Raw genomic sequence first — 24,912 nt, forward strand, 5'->3', positions numbered from 1 at the left:
GAAAGAGGAAAGGAAAAAAGAAAAGAAGGGAGAAAGAAAATAAGAGGGTCTTCATGGAAGAGTCATCAGAAGGAAACCTCTTCTACGTCCTCACCACAAAAATCAGAGTTTGAACTATGAAAATGAACATATAGACAAGACTGATGCATTTTGGAAAAAAGTTCTGTAGACCGATGAGGTTAAAATTGAACTTTTTGTCTGGAATGAGCAAAGGTACGTTTGGAGAAGAAGGGGAACAGAATTTAATGAAAATAACCTCTGTCCAACTGTTAAGCATGGAGATGGATCAATCATGCTTTGGGGTTGTATTGCAGCCAGTGGCACAGGGAACATCTCATGAGTAGAAGGAAAAATGGATTCAATAAAATGTCAGCAAATTTTGGATGCTTACTTGATGCCATCTTTGAAAAAGCTGAAGTTAAAGAGAGGATGGCTTCTACAAATGGATAATGATCCTAAACACACCTCGAAATCCACGGGGATTACATCAAGGGGCGTAAACTGAAGGTTTTGCCATGGCCTTCACAATCTCTTGACTTCAACATAATTGAAAATCTATGGATAGACCTTAAAAGAGCAGTGCATGACAGACAGCCCAGAAATCACAAAGAACTGGAAGACTTTTGTAAGGAAGAATGGGCAAAGATACCTCAAACAAGAATTGAAAGACTCTTGGCTGGCTACAAAAAGTGTTTACAAGCTTTGATACTTGCCAAAGGGGTCAGTATAAGATATTAACTCTGCAGGGTGCCCAAACTTTTGCAGACGCCATTTTTTTGTTTTCTGTTATTTTGAAAGTGTAAATGATGGAAATAAACTCTAACTTTTGTTGACATATTATAAGAATATCTAATCTGTAATTGGATGCCTTTTAGAGATTTTTCCATCTCTCCTTGGCTTCTTTATGCACATTAATACAAATTTTAACCTGGGGTGCCCAAACTTTTGATCCCCACTGTATATATGTATAAAGAGCACAGACAAGGGTTTGCAACCCTGATAGGCGACATAGGCACCATCAAATAAAAAGAGCACAAAACAATAACATAAAAGATGGGTACAAATCATAGGTAAGAAATCAGGAATACCTCTCCCCAAATACAAGTACACTACATCAACTTCCTAAGAGAGATCCGAGGCCTTTTGTTAATAATTCAGAATTAAGCAAGGTGACATCTTTATGTTTTAACAACACAGGATTAGTCTGCATAGGGTATAATAGGTTCTAAAAACTCATTATCTTAAGAGGGAGAGATTTCCATCTCTTGATTTATGCAAGAATTTTTTGGAAGAGCGGAATTCCCAAAAATTCGAAGAGCAATTTTTTTGGAAGAGCAAAGAACTAAGAAGACAGCCTACACAAATCCCTAAATAGAAACGTAGGAAACTGCTATCGGAAGCTGCAAAGGCTGGCCAGACATTGTTCGGGTATTCCCACTGATATCGAGTAAGACCCTCTTATTCATATTTATTTTAAAACCGGATTCATAACCAAAATCTGTGAGGGCTGTAAACACCCCCTGCAGTTCTCTGGTCGGATGTGAGAGGAACAACAGTATATCATCCGCAAATAAGTGGTTTTCAAAGTTGTAGAACCAACCATTATTCCTGCCGCACTAGATGCCAACTCCAACATTCGAGCCAAAGGCTCAATTGCTAGTGGGGACAGAGGGCACCCTAGTGCCACGTTGCAGCTAAAAAAAAGTGAAGACAAAAAAACGGGAAGAAAAATTTGTGCCCGAGGGTTGGAATATAAAGATAAAAGATAACTAAGGAAATTCCCCCCAAAAATCACATAGATCCATCATATGCCATAAAATGCCTTTTTGGTGTCCAATGAAAGAATAGCGAGCGAAGGGTGCAACTAGGGGTGCAAATGGACATCATCAAGTACCGCAATTACCTTTTGGATATTGCCCACTGCCGCTCTTCCCCTAATAAAATCCACCTGAGAGGAGCGAATAAGACGAGGAAGCACCAGTGCTAGACGATCCACCATAATTTTATTCGATTCAACAACAATTTTAAGTCCACGTTAATCAATGATATAGGACGATAGCCATCCGGAATGGAATGGTCTTTGCCAGGTTTAGGAAGAACCCTAATATAGGCCATGTTTATCGCCTCAGAGATACTGATCCCAGAGAGATAGGAATTAAACAGCGTTAACAGGGGTGTGGATATCTCCTGAAGGAGGATTCTTTAGAAATCACAGGAGAATCCGTCCAGGCCTGGTGCTTTGCCTAAGGGCAATTGTTTTATGGCTGCCTGTATTTTGTTCATTACCACCAGAGCATTAATTTTATCCCTCTCATCAGAAGTCAAGGAAGGGAGACGAGCATCTGCCAACCAAACTCTGGCAGGTGTGTCTATGGGTAAAGTGACCGTATAGAGGTCTCTAAAGTAGTCAGCTAAGATTGCAACTATGTAATTTGGCTTATGATGACTAACACCCCGCGCATCACGCATTGTTGAGATATGCAGGTAAATGAAAAAGGATAAAGCAGAGGCAACTCACTGTGAAGTGCAGGGTTACTTTATTTGAGGACACATAACAGGACTTCACAGGCTGGAGCGATCCACAACAAAAGAGCGACACAGTGTTTCCCCGGCGGCTTCTTCCGGCTCTATGGCGTGACGTGGCGGCGGCCCTCCTGATATACACAATCAAGTGCACATCATTGGCGCCCATCGCCACGCCAACGGCTAACAACATACACCAAGCCTTTACGCATGCTCATCGCGCTCTAAACACCATCCAAGCGGTGGAGCACAGATGCTAGGTAAAACCTGGAACGGGTTAACAGGGTAAATGCATGTAAACCCGCAACAGCAAAGAAGAAAAATACAAATATAGGTGAATATAGCGGGTGTGTATATATACAAAGCAATAAACACTAAAGGAGAAGAAAAGGAGCACAAAAATACGGCATACATAGAGATATTAGTGAGGACTGACTATAAAAAAATACTCATATCTCAATACTCATACTCATATCCGTTTTATCATTTAAACTAGATGTCCCCATGCTGTCGGTTCGCAGGATCCAAGTGACCTCCTTTCTAAGTAATAATTCTAAGCACACCCCAATGAACAATGTCATTCAAACTGCTATTAGGAAACATTGGCATCTCATAGAAAATGACTCGGACCTTAGAACAGTCGCACTGAATAAAGCTCTCTTCTCGTGCAAGTGGACACGCACCTTAGGCACACAATTAGGGTGCACCAAACTACATCATGAGACAGGTACTTGGCTGGATAGAGTACCCCAAACAGTGCACACAAAAACATGAAATCATTATTAATCCATATACTTTATTAAATTCACAAAGTTAAAAATATACATAGAAAGGTGCAGAATGCATAAAAAAGGCACTGAATCACCATGGAAAGGTAGGTATAAGTCATAAAGCAGAGAAATCACATAAATAAATGGCAATAAGGGTTATAAATGCAAGGGAACCTCAGTATAAGACTATGACGAACATAAGTCAATTGGAAGAAAACAGAGCCCAATGCCTAATCAAGAATGCCAGACCATACCTACCATGGCATTCTTGATTAGGCATTGGGCTCTGTTTTCTTCCAATTGACTTATGTTCGTCATAGTCTTATACTGAGGTTCCCTTGCATTTATAACCCTTATTGCCATTTATTTATGTGATTTCTCTGCTTTATGAATTATACCTACCTTTCCATGGTGATTCAGTGCCTTTTTTATGCATTCCGCACCTTTCTATGTATATTTTTAACTTTGTGAATTTAATAAAGTATATGGATTAATAATGATTTCATGTTTTTGTGTGCATTGTTTGGTACACGTTTTCGGCGTCCCTATTTAGTTGGTGCACTCCCACTTGCTTTTTACAGTAGGTTGGTTTTTTTCTTTTTTGGTGTGGATAGAGTACCCCCCAAAGGCAATTTCAAATGCCGACAATGCTCGAGGTGCCAATATAATAATGAAATTAAATTCTGTAGAATAGGGGGCATAGAATGGCAAGTTAACCAGCTAATTATTTGTTAATCTAAATTCGTCGTCTCCATGGTACAGTGCCCATGTGGCCTGTGCTATATCGGCAAGACGATTAGATGTATGTATACCCAGCCTAGGTATGCTCTATCCCTTCTTTAACTTTGATACCCACATCAAGAAAACCAAATATATGTTGAAGTGGGAGGAGGAACTAGGCAAAAAATTCACTCTTTTAACCTGGCAAAAAGCCCTCCACATAGGCCATCTTTTTTCCAGATGTTCAAATCATGGGAAACAATTAGAAAAAATACATTATAGATGGTATTATACCCCTAAATGTTTAGCTGGTATGTATGACAACCAAGACTCCTTATGTTGGAGGGGCTGTGGCATGGTGGGCTCAATCTCCTATTTTTTTTTGGAACTGCCCAAAACTAGCCAAATAAAAACAAGACTTACTTCTCCTTTTACAATCCCTCATGCCTTCAATAAAGACCATACCGACTGAATTGGCCATTTTATTACTAGGAATTGAGGATTTTCCTGTTGAAATTTGTGTCCCCATTTGCCATGTTCACCACAACTTTAGACTCCTAATTACAAGGAAATGGAAATCTCACAATGTCCCTTCCATATCAGAAATAATTTTCTTAGTTAACAACGATCTTATATTTGAGGAAGTCATAGCTAAACAAGAAAACAGATATGATAGGTTTCTTAAAGAATGGGAAAATTTCTATCGCCAATACAACTGCACATAGTCTCATTATTCAACCGACTATTTTACCAACCGACGCTAAGACGGGAGATCTCACTTCTTTAACCTCTTAAGGACCCAGGACGTATGGGTACGTCCTGGGTCCCGGTACTGCGAAATAACGCGGGGTCACACGGTGACCCCGCATCATATCGCGGCGGGCCTGGCGTCATAGTGAAGCCGAGACCCGCCTCTAATAGCGCGCGGCACTGATCGCTGTGCCGCGTGCTATTAACCCTTTAGCCGCGCGCTCAAAGCTGAGCCGCGTGGCTAAAAACGAAAGTGAAAGTTGCCGGTTAGCTCAGGGAGCTGTTTGGGATCGCCGCGGTATAATCGCGGCATCCCGAACAGCTGTAGCACAGGAGGAGGTCTTCTTACCTTCTCCTGTGCTGTCCAATCGCCGAATGAATGCTTCAAGCCTGAGATCCAGGCTTGAGCATTCAATCGCCGAAAACACTGATTGATCCATTCCTATGGAGATGGATCAATCAGTGTAAAAGATCAGTTAATGCAATGTTATAGCCCCCTATGGGAGCTATAATATTGCATAAGAAAAGTGTAAAAAAAATCATTAACCCTTTCAATCATCCCTTCCCCTAATAAAAGTTTGAATCACCTGGCATTTCCAAGAATAAAAAAAAACACAGTGTAAATAATAATAAAAATAAACATATGTGGTATCGCCGCATGTGGAAATGTCCAAATTATAAAAATATACCACTTTTTAAACCGCTCATTCAATGGCGTACGCGCAAAAAAATTCAAAAAGTCCAAAATAGCCGATTTTTGATCACTTTTTATACCACAAAAAAGTGAATAAAAAGTGATCAAAAAGTCTGATCAGAACAAAAATGGTACTGCTAAAAACTTCAGATGACGGCGCAAAAAATGAGCCCTCATAGTGCCCTAAACACAGAAAAATAAAAAAGTTATAGGGGTCAGAAGATGACCATTTTAAACGTATAAATTTTCCTGCATGTATTCATGATTTTTTTCTCAAGTGATACAAAATCAAACGTATACAAGTAGGGTATCATTTTAACCGTATGGACCTACAGAATAAAGATAAGGTATAATTTTTGCCGAAAAATGTACTGCCTAAAAACGGAAGCCCCCAATACTTTCAAAATAGTGTTTTTTCATAAATTTTGTCGCACATTGATTTTTTTCCCGTTTAGATTTTTCCCGTTTTTTCCCGTTTAGATATTTGGTTAAAATGATTAACGTCATTACAAAGTAGAATTAGTGACGCAAAAAATAAGCCATCATATAGAATTTTAGGTGAAAAGTTTTAAGAGTTATGATATTTTAAAATTAAGGAGGAAAAATTTAAAATGAAAAAGCCTGGGTCTTTAAGGGGTTAAAAAAGGAGCAATTTTTTATCTACTGATTCAATTTGCTCTGCTCCTGCAGTACGTTGTAAACTGCATGGCTCAGAAACATGACAACACAATGTTCTTGGTTAACCAGGTTTGTTTGGTTGTTTTACTTTTACTGAGTAGACTTGACATAACTTAGCTTTAACCATACCCGATTTTCTGAAATGTATCATTATATCCCAAATGAACAACTAACCCCTTTGCAACATTGATATGTCAGGTCTGTCAAATTACTTGTATCCTTGACATTTTTCCTTATGTTGATATGTTCTTAAAATGTCATTTAAACTGTATCATTACGTGATATCACATGTTTAATTTTCAATAAAACGGAATTGAAAAGATGTATGTATACCAGCAATACCAGCATCCAAGAACATTTTCGCTCTATAAGAACAGGGCAGGGTTGCCCTAGGCTTATAGACCATGTGAGGACTAACCATGGCGGTGACCAAACGGAGGCCACTTGGATCCTGCGAACCAACGCCATGGGGACATCTGGTTTAAATGATAAAACGCATATGAGTATTTTTTTATAGTCAGTTCTCACTAATATCTCTATGTGTGCCGTATTTTTGTGCTTCTTCTCTTATCCTTTAGTGTTTATTGCTTTGTGTATACACACCCTCTGTATTCACCTATATTTGTATTTTTCTTCTTTGTTGTTGCGGGTTTACATGCACTTACCCTGTTAACCCGTTCCGGGTTTTACCTAGCATCGGCACTCCACCACTTGGATGGTGTTTAGAGCGCGATGCGCATGCGTAAAGGCTTGGTGTATGTTGTTAGCCATTGCAGTGGCGATGGGCTCCGATGATGCGCACTTGATTGCTTATATCAGGAGCACCGCCACGTCACGGCATAGAGCCGTAAGAAGCCGCCGGGGAAACACTGTCGCTCTTTTCTTGTGGATCGCTCCAGCCTGTGAAGTCCTGTTATGCTTCCTCAAATAAAGTAACCCTGCACTATATAGTGAGTTGCCGCTGCTTAATCCTTTTTCATTTACCTGCACATTTCTTTTGACTGGGCACCACTGGATGGGACATTTAAAGGATTGCTATCTATTGTGCAGTGTTCAGCGCTGTGGGTTCTGGGACTGACTTCAGGTTTTAGGTGGTACTCATCGTTTCTGCTTCTCTCCTTCTACCATTGTTGAGATATGCAGGAGAGTAGAGTGACCCTTTGTGAAACAAGATAAAAGTTTTGTTTCCATAGTGAAATATGGCTGCATCTAAGTATGATCTATGAAGATTTTCCCGTCTCTCTACACAAGATTCATATTCGGCTCCAGCCTGATTCCTGATTCCTGATTTAGCCGCTTCCCAATAAGTCTGGGAATTAACCTCCGGTGTCAGATTATCAGATGCATACTCAAGTCACCATCCTTTAAGCAGAGCCCCAATTTGTTCCTCGCTCACCAGACCCAGTGGGAAACTGCAGCTCAAAGAAAAGAAACTGGGGAGTGGTCAGAAATCTTCAATATGGTGATGTACAATGCGAGGAGTAAAGGAAGGGGATGTAAAGATATAATCAATCCGGGACCAGGAGCTTTGAGAATGAGAGAAATGTCTGAATTCTATAGAATCTGGATGGAGAAGACGCCAGGTGTCTATAAGACCCACCTGAGATGTCCAGTTCATCAACATAGGAGCTACACTGCAAGTCTGAGGGTTGAGATGCAGTCTTGACCGCTGTTTATCCTCAGCAAGGCACATCACAGAATTGAAGTCACCTGCAACCACCTTATCATGAACCGTACTTTGATGCGCCTGAGAAGAAAGATAATCAAAGAAAGGGTTACTATTCTAATTTGGGCCATAGACATTAAAGGGAATGTGTCACCATTTACATTTTTTAATAAATAACAATTTTTTATAAATAAAGCATTTCATTTATGTATTTATTTTTAGCACAGGTTAGGTGAAATGAAAGGGGGAGCCAGCACCATTTTCTTGAAGTCCCTGAGGAGCAGTGACCTATCATGAGACATCTAGTCTGTTCTTTACCACTCTTCAGACACCAACAAAATGGTGACAGTGGAATTGAAAATAAACTACAAAACCCCCTCCCCCTCTCCTTTTGCACATAGACAGGAGGAGGAAGGTAGACAGGCGAGGTCTATTTTGCAGGAGCCAGACAAGTTTCTTTCACCAGATTTCTCATGTTAGCTCCCTCTGCTGCTCAACAGTGGGAGATATGACAAGTTATTATAATTTTTTTAATATTTTGTGACAAGTAATATTCCAAAACTATTTAAAAAATGTGAAAAAATTATTTAACCTTTAAAAATAAAATTATCACATTTGGTGACACATTCCCTTTACAGACATCAAAGTCCCCAGAAGGGGTCCGGAGATGAATCCGGCACATTCTCCCTTCAGTGTCGTTGCACACAGAAAGAATCTGATGGGAGAAGGATTTATGGAGCAATATAAGTACACCCACTTTGCGACCCACTGCTGGGGAACCGTCCCCACCCGACACTTTCGCATTCGGATGAAATCGGCCTCCACTAGATGGGTTTCCTGAAGAAGAGCAATATCCGGAGAGAGATGTTTAATGGTCTCATGACCATTTATGTTTATGAGGTGACCTTAGACCTTAACCCCTTAAGGACGCAGGACGTAAATGTACGTCCTGGTGCGGTGGTACTTAACGCACCAGGACGTACATTTACGTCCTGTGCATAACCGCGGGCATCTGAGCGATGCCCGTGTCATGCGCGGCTGATCCCGGCTGCTGATCGCAGCCAGGGCCCTGTCGGCAATGGCAGATCCCGGCATCTGCGGCAGTGCGCGATTTGAATGAATGATCGGATCGCCCGCAGCGCTGCTGCGGGGATACGATCATTCAGAACGCCGGACGGAGGTCCCCTCTCCTTCCTCCGTCCGGCTCCCGGCGTCTCCTGCTCTGGTCTGTGATCGAGCAGACCAGAGCAGAAGATGACCGAGAACCTTGATCTGTTCTATGTCCTATACATAGAACAGATCAGTATTAGCAATCATGGTATTGCTATGAATAGTCCCCTATGGGGACTATTCAAGTGTAAAAAAAATGTAAAAAAATGTAAAAGTAAAAAAAAAGTGAAAAATCCCCTCCCCCAATAAAAAAGTAAAACGTCCGTTTTTTCCTATTTTACCCCCAAAAAGCGTAAAAATTTATTTTTATAGACATGTTTGGTATCGCCGCGTGCGTAAATATCCGAACTATTAAAATAAAATGTTAATGATCCCGTACGGTGAACGGCGTGAACGTAAAAAAAAAAGTCCAAAATTCCTACTTTTTTAATACATTTTATTTAAAAAAATTTATAAAACATTTATTAAAAGTTTTTTATATGCAAATGTGGTATCAAAAAAAATTAAAGATCATGGCGCAAAAAATGAGCCCCCATACCGCTGCTTATACGGAAAAATAAAAAAGTTAGAGGTCATCAAAATAAAGGGATTATAAACGTACTAATTTGGTTAAAAAGTTTGTGATTTTTTTTAAGCGCAACAATAATAAAAAAGTATACAATAATGGGTATCATTTTAATCATATTGACCCTCAGAATAAAGAACACATGTCATTTTTACCATAAATTGTACGGCGTGAAAACGAAACCTTCCAAAATTAGCAAAATTGCGTTTTTCGTTTAAATTTCCCCACAAAAATAGTGTTTTTTGGTTGCGCCATACATTTTATGATATAATGAGTTATGTCATTACAAAGGACAACTGGTCGCGCAAAAAACAAGCCCTCATACTAGTCTGTGGATGAAAATATAAAAGAGTTATGATTTTTAGAAGGCGAGGAGGAAAAAATGAAAACGTAAAAATTTAATTGTCTGAGTCCTTAAGGCCAAAATGGGCTGAGTCCTTAAGGGGTTAAACATTCCAGGTTTTAATATGCATATTAAAATATTAATAAACACATACAGGAAAGTAGCTAGAGCCGGCAATACAACTCAGAGAATAAAGAAGCCACAACCAAGCACCCAAAAACTAGAGCCAAAACCCTCCCACCCCACCCCCCTCCCACTGCCCTAAAACCCACACAACTCAGATAAAGCCCATCCAGAGTACCCAAAGATAGGATCTTATACCTCCTGGGACTTAACTTCGTCTCATACTATAAGAAAATCATGTGTACAAACCGTTACCAAATCTGACTCGGTCTTCCACCCCACCCCTCCTAAAAAACAGGAAACACGAACCCAAGAAACAATACTAAACCCGTGTGACATACTTGAGAAAGCCTGAGAGAGGGCACACAACTGCTAACCATAGACCAGAGTAATGGCTCAGAGCATGCGTCAGGGGAGCTGAGGCATGGTATAGTGCGGCCAGAGCCCAATTGACAGCAAAGCGCCACATCTCCAACAAATGGAAAAAAGACAACGCTGGAGGATTCCAAAATAGGCAATACAGAAAACTGTAAATAAATGTAGGAAACACATATATGAATTATATAGATATATATTTTTTTCCTTTCCCCCTCTGTTTCTTATGTGTTGGTACAAAGGTCCCCTTCTAACCCACCAACTCCCCCCCCCCCCAACAATGAATGACAGACCCCATTCCAGAGCAAAAATGTAAAACAGGGGTGAAGTAGAACATTATCTATACCGCAACAACACCCCCCCCCCTCTCGAAACCCACAGACAAATGACACAAAGTCAATAACACAAACTACAATATCAATAATCAGAGAACAATGCAGGCCGGTAAAGTGTGGCTTAGGCCCAGGCCATTAGCACATGAAATAGGATAATGAGCTGGTGTTTCCAGTAGTAATTTAGCCCCCACTCCTAAGTAAAGCATAGATAATAATCAAGTGTCCATCAAGCCTCCTGTAGTGAAGAACGCCCGGGTCTCTCCCGAGGGGATGAAGGCCAGTTGTCCAAGCCGTGCTGTGATGAAGTCGGTACTAGGGACCTCGGAGAGCTGTCTATATGAGCCGGCGAAGAATGATGACCAGCCCTGGCCGAACCGGAGGAAGATCTGGGAGGCGAGCCAAGAAGGGAGCCAGGCCCGCATTAGCCTCTTCAGGAGTAGAATAAGTGTCCACCGATCCATCTGGCAGGAACACACGGAGAACCGCAGGGCAGAGAAGGGCAAATGTTATTTGCTGACGGTTCAAGGCAGAGCAGATGGATGAAAACAGCTTCCGCTTCCTAGCAACTTCTGCAGAATGGTCCCCGAAAAGCAACAGGCGGTGGCCATTCAGGTGAAGGCCGTCCCATTTCTGCCAAAATGCTCAGAGCAAGTCCACCTTATCAGAGAAGTCCAAATACCAAGCAATGAGCTGCCTCGACCTCGGGCGTGGTTGCAGGCCTGGGGTACCTCCACGATCCGGAGCTGTACACAGGTCTGGACCAAGCCAATGGACCTGTTCCACCCTGCACCTACGAGGTAAGCCAAGCAGTTGAGGAAAAACAGTCTCACAAATATGGCGAAGGTCATGTGGTGAAACCGTTTCCGAGACACCTACCACCTGCTAGTTATTTCTGCGTGACGAGTTCTCTAAATCTTGCACCTTGTCCCATAGCCACTTGTTTTCCCTCTCAAGGTCCTCCATACGAGTCGAAAAGCCATCCGAGGTACGTTCCACACTAGAGATCCTGCTGTCTGTCTCAGTAATGCGGCTCGTATGAGTCGCCACCTCCACCTGAAGTTGTTGCAGGAAGGCCTGTATAAAGGAAGCTACTGTGCCTTGTAGGTTGGTGGAAAGTCTTTTCACTGCTTCAGCAGCAAGTAGCATGTAGTCAATAGGAAACATGTCTCTGTCCTCATCCCCATTAGAGTGCGCAGTGTCTGAGCAAGCCGGTAAGGTAGCACGGCTAGATTCTGGCGAGTATGCCATGTTGTCCACCCTCTCCACGTTTAGGGGTTTTAGCTTGTCCCTTGGAGCGGTTGTGGTGACCCATTCTGAGGAGATACTGTTCCATGAAGGTATACCCGTAAGGCAGGAAGGACAGGAGCCCCGATAAAAGGTAAGAGTGCGGTTGGTCGGGTCTAAAGGAGAAGCGTGGTGTGGAGCTGAGGTGGAATGCGACCTTACAGCATGGTGCCGGAACCGGAAGTCAATTGTTGCTTTTTTTCTCCCACAAAGTTCAGGTAGGAAGACCAGGTAAGCCTAGATACTCTTCAATATAATCGGACCACAGGTGTGCACATACTGGGTGGCTTCCCTATGTCTTTCTCAGGGCTCCGTTTCCTGAGCACAATTAACCATAAAATGTAGAAACAGACATACGACTGGGAATTGCACTTAAAAAGTTCTTTATCTCAATATTCATTCATATACAAACTTGCAACGAGATATACAGAACATAATCACCCGGTGCTCAATGAACTGTTCAGAGATCAATCCACTCGGTGTCTTCAAAACTCTCCATCCGAGAGTTGCTGCTTGTTGGACGGTATTTTCCTGGCCATGTGGATGCTAATTCTGAGGGGGTGTGGAAAAGCTGGCCAACATGCGAGCTGCTGGACGTTTCAGGAGCCTCCTCCCTTTCTCAACATGTTGAGAAAGGGAGGAGACTACTGAAACGTCCAGCAGCTCGCATGTTGGCGAGCTTTTCCACACCCCCTCCGAATTAGTGTCCACATGGCCAGGAACATACCGTCCAACAAGCAGCAAGTCTCGGATGGAGAGTTCTGAAGACACTGAGGGGATTGATCTCTGAACAGTTCATTGAGCCCGGGTGATTGCACCGGGTGATTATGTTCTGTATATCTCGGTGCAAGTTTGTATATGAATGAACATTGAGATAAAGAACTTTTTAAGTGCAATTCCTAGTCGTTTCTGTTTCTACATTTTAAGCCTAGATACTCTTCCAGTATATTTATAAATAACTCCTAGTAGTAGTAATATTAACATATTGATTTTTAGAGACTTGAATTCACCAAATAATATATTCACCAGCCGTATCTTGTTTTTCCTCATATGTAGGCTTGTTTTGATTATAATAATAATGTGCTTAGTTGAAGTATCTGTAGATGATTTGGTTGATTTTGAGCAGAAGCAGGTGTTTTATTTTCCCTCTCTATTTTATTGAGGGTTAATTTTTAGACTGTATAACAAATGATCAACTAGGGGTGGAATGCAGATTCTATAGTGCAGCATCAATGTTCGCAGAGATTGTTTTTAGAAATGTACTCAAGGAGAACTATGTGAAAGTTATAGTTTAAGTCATTAGGGTATGTTCACACTGTGGAATTCCCGCGGAATTCTGTGAGCGGAATTCCGCGAGTGAAATTCTGCACAGTGAACGTTAGCATCAGTATGAATGGGTCTTCCGTGAGACCCGTTGACACTGCGGATTTTTAGCGGCAGACAATTGTTCCTCGCAAAGAAAAAACATCAATGGTGACGGTGCAGTGCCGCACGGTCCTACTGCCACCGCCAGCTGCCAAGCTGAATCTCCGCATGCTGAATTCTTCTAGTGGAGATTCAGCTACATATCCGTAGTGGGAACATACCCTTACTGTATATCATATGTTATTGCTGTACCAGCAGTAGATATCGACAAAGAGTAACACATTTGCTGATATTTAAGCAAGTTAAATGTATCTGATTATATCTGAAAGGTGGTTATTTTTCATTAAAGAGCAAGCCATTTCCGTGCAAATTGTGTGTGTATTCCGCGCAAATTGCGCGCAAATTGCCTGCGAATTGCGTGCGAATTGCGCGTGAAAACGATGTCGGGCGGAATTTTTTTCTACCATTGACTTCTATTGATTTCTGCTAACAGATTCCGCTTGAAGAATGAACATGTTCTTTCTTCAAGCGGAATGGAATTCAGCGTCGGAATTCTGCTAGCAGAATTTACGCAGTGTGAACAGGCCAGCAGAAATAACATTAAAGTCAATGGGCAGAGGAGATGTGAATTAATTTGGAGCGGAGAATTCAAGAGGAATTACTCGAGTAAATTCCTCTTGAATTACTCTGTGTGAACGCACCCTAATTCATATTCATCTGAAATACAAATAAATAAACAAATAAAATAATAAAATCTTTTTATGTAAATATTATTAGAGATTATGCAGGCTCTGAAAATTGATGGATCAGTATTAAATTCACAGCTCCCAGGACTTCACCATTCATTTGTTTCAATGGGCTGCACGCTCGCAGGAGTGCCACAGCCTCTACAGTGTTTAAAATTGTAAGTACAGAGCACTTGTAGACATGGAAGAGACTGAGGCTCCCTTTAACCCCTTAAGGACACATGACGTACTGGAACGTCATGTGTCCACTCCCGATCTATAACGCGGGGCCACGGCGTGGCCCCGCGTCATAGCGGGTCGGGCCCGGCCTCTAACAACGGCCGGGACCCGTGGCTAATAGCGCGCGGCATTGATCGCTGTGCCGCGCGCTATTAACCCTTTAGACGCGGCGTTCAAAGTTGAACGCCGCGTCTAAAGTGAAACCGAAAGCATCCCGGCTAGCTCAGTGGGCTGTTCGGGATAGCCGCGGTGAAATCGCGGCATCCCGAACAGCTGACAGGACAGCGGGAGGGCCCCTACCTGCCTCCTCGCTGTCCGATCGCCGAATGACTGCTCAGTGCCTGAGATCCAGGCATGAGCAGTCATGTGGCAGAATCGTTGATCACTGGTTTCTTATGAGAAACCAGTGATCAACATAGAAGATCAGTGTGTGCAGTGTTATAGGTCCCTATGGGACCTATAACACTGCAAAAAAAAAGTGAAAAAAAAAAGTGAATAAACATCATTTAACTCCTCCCCTATTAAAAGTTTGAATCACCCCCCTTTTCCAATAAAAAAAAAAACACAGTGTAAATAAAAATAAAAATAAACATATGTGGTATCACCGCGTGCGGAAATGTCCGAATTATAAAAATATATCATTAATTAAACCGCTCGGTCAATGGCGTGCGCGCAAAAAAATTCCAAAGTCCAAAATAGTGCATTTTTGGTCACTTTTTATATCATTTAAAAATGAATAAAAAGTGATCAATAAGTCCTATCAATGCAAAAATGGTACCGTTAAAAACTTCAGATCACGGCGCAAAAAATGAGCCCTCATACCGCCCCATACACGGAAAAATAAAAAAGTTATAGGGGTCAGAAGATGACAATTTTAAACGTATTAATTTTCCTGCATGTAGTTATGATTTTTTCCAGAAGTCCGACAAAATCAAACCTATATAAGTAGGGTATCATTTTAATCGTATGGACCTACAGAATACATATCAGGTGTAATTTTTACCGAAAAATGTACTACGTAGAAACGGAAGCCCCCAAAAGTTACAAAACAGCGTTTTTTTTTTCAATTTTGTCGCACAATGATTTTTTTTCCCGCTTCACCATAGATTTTTGGGCAAAATGACTGACGTCATTACAAAGTAGAATTGGTGGCGCAAAAAATAAGCCATCATATGGATTTTTAGGTGTAAATTTGAAAGAGTTATGATTTTTTAAAGGCAAGGAGCAAAAAACGAAAATGCAAAAACGGAAAAACCTCCGGTCCTTAAGGGGTTAAACAGGTGGTTGGTTGGGTTTTCGATATTTAGACCAAGTGTCACCATTGATCATACAAGTATGTTGTGCAGATTTCAACAAATACGTTTATCATTTGGCTATGATATCTAAGGTGATAAATTAAAAATATTAAACCAACAAGAATCCAGGAAACCTTTTATTTCCTGTTCCTACACCAGTAAATATGAATATGAAAAATGTACATAATATGTATTTCAAATGTGCCTAAAAATGAACAAAATTGACAGCTAGGTTAATAAAACAAGCAAAAACATGGCACTCAGAACAGGGGCGGACACAGACAGAAGAGGGCCCCAGTGCAAAGAATGTGCCTGGGCCCCCACAAGACATTGTGCTGCCTGGGTCCAAGAGTGAAATGCTGCCCCCTCCCAAAAAAAAAAAAAAAAGTACTATACCATAAAATTGCACTGCAACTCACATTAATCTGTATTAAGTAGGCAGTAATTCCCCCACATTAGGTAGCATAGATTCCAGACATCAGGTAGCATAGATTCCCTACATTAGGTAGCAGTTTCCCTTCAGTAGGTAGCAGTTACCTTACATTATGTAGCATAGTTCCCCCACATTAGGTAGCAGTTTCCCCACATTGGGTAGCATAGATTCCCCACATTAGGTAGCATAGTTTCCTCACATTAGGTAGCATAGATTCCCCCATATTAGGTAGCATAGTTTCCCCACAGTAGATAGCATAGATTTCCTACATTAGATAGCAGTTCCCCCACATTAGGTAGCATAAATTCCTCACATTTGGTAGCTTAGTTTCCCTACATTATGTAGCATACATTCCTCACATTAGGTAGCAGTTTCTCCACATTAGGTAGCATAGATTCCCCACATTAGATAGCAGTTTCCCCACATTAGGTAGCATAGCCCCCCCCCAAGACACAGACCGACACACAGACACATACACACAGACACACACAGACACACATAGACACACTTACCGGCCTGCGCTAATTATATCTGCCTTCATCGCAAGTGCGGTGCAGGAGGTCTGCGTCTTTGCGCGGTGCTTGCGATGACGTCACTCATCGCGTGCACCTCCGCCCAGAAGTCCCCACAGGCAGATGTAAATAGCAGTTACTTACTATCAGATTAGTGACGGGGAAAGACTGGTTGCCCCGTCATATGGGAATTTCTTCCAACATTTAGCGCTGCTTGCCCGAAGCAGGCCTAAGTGCCTGAAGAAATCCCATGCCCAGTGCCCGAAACTGCATGTCCTGGGCATCGGGTGATACAATTCCACATGCCGCACCAGGTTCCACGGTAGGGCTGGCCCACAGTGTGAGGGTGGCGAGCCCCCTCACACGCTGGGCCCCCGTGCAGCTGAAACGGCTGCACAGGTGAAATGTCCACCCCGGCTCAGAATTCACAAGTGCCAAAAGAGACAAATTATTTGCATCTGAAAGTTTACTACAACAATAAGGTGCTAATAAAGTAAATGTGGCATGTATTTCATTGACATAGCTTTGTAGTACTCTGATTCACAAAATGAATGATTAAACAACAACACTTGTTAATAACCTATAAGATGATGGCTGGTGCTATAAGCCATATTGGCACTTATTTTATCTGTATTAATTGCAATAGAAAAATGAAGTTAAAGGTCGAGCAATTATCAGGAACTATGTTGTATGTTATACTTTATTAATAAAAGATGCATTTGCAAAATAAACTAGATAAACCCTTTGGAATGGCCTGGAATTCTGATTCAAATACTAAAAAAAATAGCTAGAGTTATCAACAAATAAATCTAACTAAACCAATAACCCACCGACAGCTGTACTGTTCAATTCTTTTATTGGGTAGATATTTAGTTTATATTCACATTCCAATTGCAAGCAGATAAGGTAAGTGAACTTCTGTGTTAAAGAGGTATTCCAGCTTTTTGTTTTCCTTATCATATGCCGTAGGGGGTGAGTGAGAAAAAATAATACTCACCTTGCCCCAGTACCACTCTGGTCTTCTGAATTCCCCGTTCACTTTTGTCCAGTTCCTCGATCTTCTGTCTTTTTCTTGCTTTTGAGATGAGTGTTTGGAGCAGGACATTGAGCAAGATAGGAAACCTTTAACTCTCAAACGCTAACTGGTAAAAGAGGCTCAAAAGGTGTCTTTCAAAATTAAGTTTGGACATGACTGTTATTTGTAAGGGTTTAGCTCCAGTGTTTTTAGAGATCAATGTTTAATGGAAAATTACCAAATAAAATTAAAATAATGCAATAGTTCCACATAAAATCCACCCACAGCTCTTAAAGAATCAGATTTTTATGTTCCAGCAGCCTTGACTGATTTGTATGAGCAGTTCCCTGTAACAAAAACTTTTCCTAATAATTGAAAAATGGCAAATGTTTCACTTATCCACAAGAAGGGTTGCAACTACAGGCCAGTTAGCTTGACATATTTCGTAGTTAAAATGATGGAAATTCTTTTAAAAAAGAGAATAAATGACCACCTTAATGCCAACAATTTGTTGGACCCAAAGCAGTGTGGTCATATTGAGGGCAGATAAGGTCAGACTAATCTCATATATAGTATTTCATTGACTATGTCACAAAAGTGCTTGATGATGGACTTCAGCAAAACCTTCTATACAGTTCCATATAAAGAGCTGATAGATAAAATAATTAAATCCGGACTATATTCCTGGATAGTTCAGTGGAATTACAGATGATTGAAGAATAGACGCCAGAGGGTTGTTGTTAATGGTGTTTATTCTGAACAGATGCCGGTTATAAGTGATGTGCGCAAGGTTCTGTTCTGGGTCTTAATTTTTATTTGTTTGTAAGTGATATAAGAAAAGGCTTATACAAGAAAAAAATGTGATACATGTGCAGTTATCACTATTATACATTACGATTCTGTGAATATAAAGGTGGGAACTCACCTATTGTCATTATGCTGCGGGCACAAGAACCAATCAAGCTTTCATACAGAACTGATCCCGGGATGCTGGCCTCCCCAAAACAGTACATTGTTGACACAGAAACATTTTAGCAGAGCAGCACCACAACTACAGTACAAGTGAAGTGACCATCAGCCATTGGTTTTAAAATAATAAATTAATCAGTTTATATTCATGAGCAACATGTTTTGCACTGGTCTTTGTATCTGGTACTTTTTGCTATATATATTTGTACAATACAAGAAACCAAACACAAGAACAAGTGTGGTGACCCAGTACAGAATCATGTGTTCTTCTGTATTCCTGCCCATCCTGTGTGGCAGAAGCTGCTTCAATGTCTGTCTTGGGCCCACATTCTGAACTGTAATGGATTGTACCATCTTTCCAACCTCAGTAAACCCAGTTATACATAACCTTGCATCAGAGTTATCATTTGCCCCATGCCTGACACAGGAGAAGCTGGTCTACCTCGGGTGGTGTATAGGTCAACCACGCCCTGGCGTCACGAAAAGGTTAATTCACACATTACCCTCACCCGACACCACACAAGGAGTCACAATCTGAGGTTAGCAGGAGGTTAGATCAGAAGCAATGTTGTAAAATATTGTTTTACCAAAAGATTAGTAGATGTTTGGAACAAACTTTCAGCAGATGTAGTTGGTATATCTACAGTAAGTGAATTTAAGCCTGTCTTGGTTTCCTATCCTAAGATAAAAATGTAAAATGAAATAATGGAAAAAGGACAAATAAAGGATAGGCTAAACACTGTAAATAGTCTTTTTCTAGTGATTTTCTTCTATGTTTCTGTTACGCCGAGCGCTCCGGGTCCCCGCTCCTCCCCGGAGCGCTCGCAGCGTTCTCTCATTCGCAGCGCCCCGGTCAGACCTGCTGACCGGGTGCGCTGCGATATTACTCCCAGCCGGGATGCGATTCGCGATGCGGGACGCGCCCGCTCGCGATGCGCATCTTGGCTCCCGTACCTGACCCGTTCCCCGTCTGTGTTGTCCCGGCGCGCGCGGCCCCGCTCCTTAGGGCGCGCGCGCGCCAGGTCTCTGCGATTTAAAGGGCCGCTGCGCCACTGATTGGCGCAGCAGACCTAATCAGTATTCTCACCTGTGCACTCCCAACTTATACCTCACTTCCCCTGCACTCCCTCGCCGGATCTTGTTGCCATTGTGCCAGTGAAAGCGTTTCCTTGTGTGTTCCTAGCCTTTTTTTCAGACCTCCTGCCGTTGCCCTTGACTACGATCCTTGCTGACTGCCCTGACCTTCTGCTACGACCGACCTTGCTCTTGTCTACTCCCTTGTACCGCGCTTATCTCAGCAGTCAGAGAGGTTGAGCCGTTGCCGGTGGATACGACCTGGTTGCTACCGCCGCTGCAAGACCATCCCGCTTTGCGGCGGGCTCTGGTGAATACCAGTAGCAACTTAGAACCGGTCCACCGACACGGTCCACGCCAATCCCTCTCTGGCACAGAGGATCCACCTCCAGCCAGCCGAATCGTGACAGTAGATCCGGCCATGGATCCCGCTGAGGTCCCGCTGCCAGTTGTCGCCGACCTCACCACGGTGGTCGCCCAGCAGTCGCAACAGATAGCGCAACAAGGCCACCAGCTGTCTCAACTGACCGTGATGCTACAGCAGCTACTACCACAGCTTCAGCAATCATCTCCTCCGCCAGCTCCTGCACCTCCTCCGCAGCGAGTGGCCGCATCCAGCCTCTGATTATCTTTGCCGGATAAATTTGATGGGGACTCTAAGTTTTGCCGTGGTTTTCTTTCGCAATGTTCCCTGCATTTGGAGATGATGTCGGACCATTTTCCAACTGAAAGGTCTATGGTGGCTTTCGTAGTCAGCCTTCTGTCTGGGAAAGCCCTGTCATGGGCAACACCGCTCTGGGACCGCAATGATTCCGTCACTGCCTCTGTACACTCCTTCTTCACGGAGATTCGAAGTGTCTTTGAGGAACCTGCCTGAGCCTCTTTTGCCGAGACTGCCCTGCTGAACCTGGTCCAGGGTAATTCTTCTGTTGTACGCCATCCAATTCCGTACTCTTGCCTCCGAATTATCCTGGAATAACGAGGCCCTCTGCGCGACCTTTAAAAAAGGCCTATCCAGTAACATTAAAGATGTGCTGGCCGCACGAGAAATTCCTGCTAACCGTGCATGAACTTATTCATCTTGCCACCCGCATTGACATGCGTTTTTCCGAAAGGCGTCAGGAGCTCCGCCAGGATATGGACTTTGTTCGCACGAGGCGGTTTCTCTCCCTGGCTCCTCTCTCCTCTGGTCCTCTGCAATCCGTTCCTGTGCCTTCCGCTGTGGAGGCTATGCAAGTTGACCAGTCTCGCTTGACACCTCAAGAGAGGACACGATGCCGCATGGAGAACCTTTGCCTGTACTGTGTCGGTACCGAACATTTCTTGAAGGATTGTCCTATCCGTCCTCCTCGCCAGGAAAGACGCACGCTGACTCCGCACAAAGGTGAGACAGCTCTTGAGGTGAACTCTGCTTCTCCACGTCTTACTGTGCCTGTGCGGATATCTTCTTCTACCTTCTCCTTCTCTGCTATGGCCTTCTTGGATTCCGGATCTGCAGGAAACTTTATTTTGGCCTCTCTCATCAACAGGTTCAACATCCCGGTGACCAGTCTCGCCAGACCCCTCTACATCAATTCTGTTAATAATGAAAGATTGGACTGTACCGTGCGTTACCGCATGGAACCTCTCTTAATGTGCATCGGACCCCATCACGAAAAAATTGAATTTTTGGTCCTCCCTAACTGCACTTCAGAAATTCTTCTTGGATTACCGTGGCTTCAACGCCATTCTCCTACCCTTGATTGGACCACAGGGGAAATCAAGAACTGGGGTACTTCTTGCCACAAGGACTGTCTTAAACCGACTCCCAGTACTCACAGTCATGACCCTGTAGTTCCCCCGGTATCTGGTCTTCCCAAGGCCTATCTGGATTTTGCTGATGTTTTTTTGCAAAAAACAAGCAGAGACTTTGCCTCCTCACAGGCCTTATGACTGTCCTATTGACCTCCTCCCTGGTACTACTCCACCCCGGGGCAGAATCTATCCTCTGTCTGCTCCGGAAACTCAAACCATGTCGGAATACATCCAGGAGAACTTAAAAAGGGGGTTTATCCGCAAGTCCTCCTCCCCTGCCGGAGCTGGATTTTTTTTTGTCTCCAAAAAAGACGGCTCCCTACGCCCTTGCATTGATTACCGCGGACCTAATAAAATCACTGTAAAAAAACGCTACCCCCTACCTCTTATTTCGGAACTCTTTGACCGCCTACGAGGCGCCCACATCTTTACCAAACTGGACTTAAGAGGTGCTTATAATCTCATCCGCATCAGGGAGGGGGACGAATGGAAGACTGCATTTAACACGAGAGATGGACACTTTGAATATCTGGTTATGCCCTTTGGCCTGTGCAACGCCCCTGCCGTCTTACAAGACTTTGTAAATGAAATTTTTCGTGATCTTCTGTATACCTGTGTTGTGGTTTACCTGGACGATATTCTGATTTTTTCTGCGAACTTAGAAGAACACCGCCAGCATGTCCGCATGGTTCTTCAGAGACTTCGGGACAATCAATTATATGCCAAAATGGAAAAATGTCTCTTTGAATGTCAGTCTCTTCCTTTCCTAGGATACTTAGTCTCTGGCCAGGGACTACAAATGGACCCAGATAAACTATCTGCCGTATTGGATTGGCCACGCCCCTCCGGACTCCGTGCTATCCCACGTTTTTTGGGATTCGCCAATTATTACAGACAATTTATTCCACACTTTTCCACTATTGTGGCTCCTATCGTGGCTCTAACCAAGAAAAACGCCAATCCTAAGTCCTGGTCTCCTCAACCGGAAGACGCATTTAAACATCTCAAGGCTGCCTTTTCTTCTGCTCCCGTACTCTCCAGACCTGACCCATCTAAACTCCTTCTTCCTCCTTCTCTCCGTATTCCCAATGCCTTCCATGTCTCTCTCCTTAAACCACTCATCCTTAACCGCTTCTCTCCCAAAGTTGTTTCTCCCACTCCAGTTTCCGGATCTTCTGACGTCTTTTCTGTGAAGGAGATTCTAGCATCCAAGACGGTCAGAGGTAAAAGATTCTTCTTGGTTGACTGGGAGAATTGCGGCCCAGAGGAGAGATCCTGGGAACCTGAGGACAACATCCTGGACAAAAGTCTTATCCTCAGGTTCTCAGGCTCCAAAAAGAGGGGGAGACCCAAGGGGGGGTACTGTTACGCCGAGCGCTCCGGGTCCCCGCTCCTCCCCGGAGCACTCGCAGCGTTCTCTCATTCGCAGCGCCCCGGTCAGACCTGCTGACCGGGTGCGCTGCGATATTACTCCCAGCCGGGATGCGATTCGCGATGCGGGACGCGCCTGCTCGTGATGCGCATCTCGGCTCCCGTACCTGACCCGTTCCCCGTCTGTGTTGTCCCGGCGCGCGCGGCCCCGCTCCTTAGGGCACGTGCGCCGGGTCTCTGCGATTTAAAGGGCCGCTGCGCCACTGATTGGCGCAGCAGGCCTAATCAGTATTCTCACCTGTGCACTCCCTACTTATATCTCACTTCCCCTGCACTCCCTCGCCGGATCTTGTTGCCATTGTGCCAGTGAAAGCGTTTCCTTGTGTGTTCCTAGCCTGTGTTCCAGACCTTCTGCCGTTGCCCCTGACTACAATCCTTGCTGCCTGCCCTGACCTTCTGCTACGTCCGACCTTGCTCTTGTCTACTCCCTTGTACCGCGCTTATCTCAGCAGTCAGAGAGGTTGAGCCGTTGCCGGTGGATGCGACCTGGCTGCAAGACCATCCCGCTTTGCGGCGGGCTCTGGTGAATACCAGTAGCAACTTAGAACCGGTCCACCGACACAGTCCACGCCAATCCCTCTCTGGCACAGAGGATCCACCTCCAGCCAGCCGAATCGTGACAGTTTCTTATTAATATCGGAACAGTTTCCTGTATGATCTTCCTTTTAACCCCTTAAGGACTCCCTGTACCTGCTCCCGGTCTATGAATCATGCTCAGGAGCTGAGTGTGTCATTGGGTAATTGTTCCGGTTGCTATCAGGGCCCACTGATTTGGGTGGTCTGGCATTAACTCTTTAGACGCTATAATTGAAGTAGATTGCTACATCTAAAATGCAAAAAAAAAATTGCTGGTAGCTAAGCGTGGAGTCCCGATCAGCTTGGAGAACGGGAGGAGGGTCCCTTCCTGCCTCCGTCCCGTTTTACCAAATCCCTTTGAGAAATAAAAGCTGTGCTGTGCCTAGTTGCTGACAACATAAACAGTTTAATAGGATTCCCCAAGTGTCTCCTATTCTAAATTCACCATGAGGAATGGTCAAAAATCCTGCCAGAACATTGTGCAAATCTTACTTGCAGCTACCGCAAACATTTGGTACAGCTTAAACAGTAAGACCACAATTAAATTAATATTTTACCCTGCAGATCTTTTAGTTCAGAAAATGTTGATATACACATATACTTAAGCTCATAATTATAAGTATTAGAGTTAAGGGGTTTTCTCACAACTATAACTACTGCTGGCACAACAACAATCAAAAATAGCTTGAAACTGAAAATGAAGTATTACAGAGGAGTCATTTTGATTTCAGAAGCTGAATTATAGGGAGGTCCAAATGAGGTTTTCCTCTATGACATCCAAATGTTCCATGGAGGGAACAACCCCTTTAAACTTCTAATAAGTATTATTTTGATCCGATCTAGCTACCAACAGCAGTCATATTACCCTATGCATTCAGCCTTTCTACATGTTCTCCCAAGCACAAGTTGATAATCTTTAGATGATTTAATAGAAAAAATTAAATGTTACATAAATATTTTTTGTGGATTTCATAATTCAATAACATGGATAATATTTCACCAACAAGTGCAAGGAGTGCAGAGTTCTTTCCTTCTGTTATATTAAGGAGTGACTTCCTACTCTGGAACCATATGTCTTTGGAGTGCTGTGTAGCCCTCCGATAAATTACAATTGGCTCTTACAATTCAACAATTAACACTTAAGTGGTAGTACTTTATGAATTTTCTAATTAGTATTGGCGCAACTACATATCTATTGTATTCTTATAGATAGGTAATAGGCTAAATGTATTACAATAAAAAAAAAACTTATAAAACTTCATTTTTCACATAAGCTAATTAAATATTCTTGAACAAATGTAGCTCGTATAGCCAAACTATCTTTTGCTTTACATTAACGGGGTATTACAGGATTTCTTTTGTTTGACTTTGCTAGTTAGTGTAGTTCATAATATAGTAAACACTGTGTAATGGCTAGCTCACCTCCTGGAAACTCAGCACGGATCTGCCTGGACCAGGTGCATGGAAGCAGGAAACAAAGGAGAATT

At 43.0% G+C, this 24,912-nt stretch overlaps 1 protein-coding gene across 5 annotated transcripts in view; it reads right to left on the reverse strand.

The window, feature by feature from the left end:
* Positions 1 to 24,912, reverse strand: part of MCHR2 (melanin concentrating hormone receptor 2) — a 254,857-nt gene that overhangs the window by 215,310 nt on the left and 14,635 nt on the right. For 2 of the 5 annotated variants that reach the window (XM_056566184.1, XM_056566185.1), the window contains exon 2: positions 7,736 to 7,882. The exons of the other annotated variants lie outside the window; for them this stretch is intronic. The gene's annotated coding sequence lies outside the window, so the exon portion shown is untranslated. The remainder of the gene's footprint in view (positions 1 to 7,735; positions 7,883 to 24,912) is intronic. 5 annotated transcript variants of the gene reach the window in all.

The sequence above is a fragment of the Hyla sarda genome, chromosome 3, assembly GCF_029499605.1.
Source record: "Hyla sarda isolate aHylSar1 chromosome 3, aHylSar1.hap1, whole genome shotgun sequence".
NCBI lineage: Eukaryota > Metazoa > Chordata > Amphibia > Anura > Hylidae > Hyla > Hyla sarda.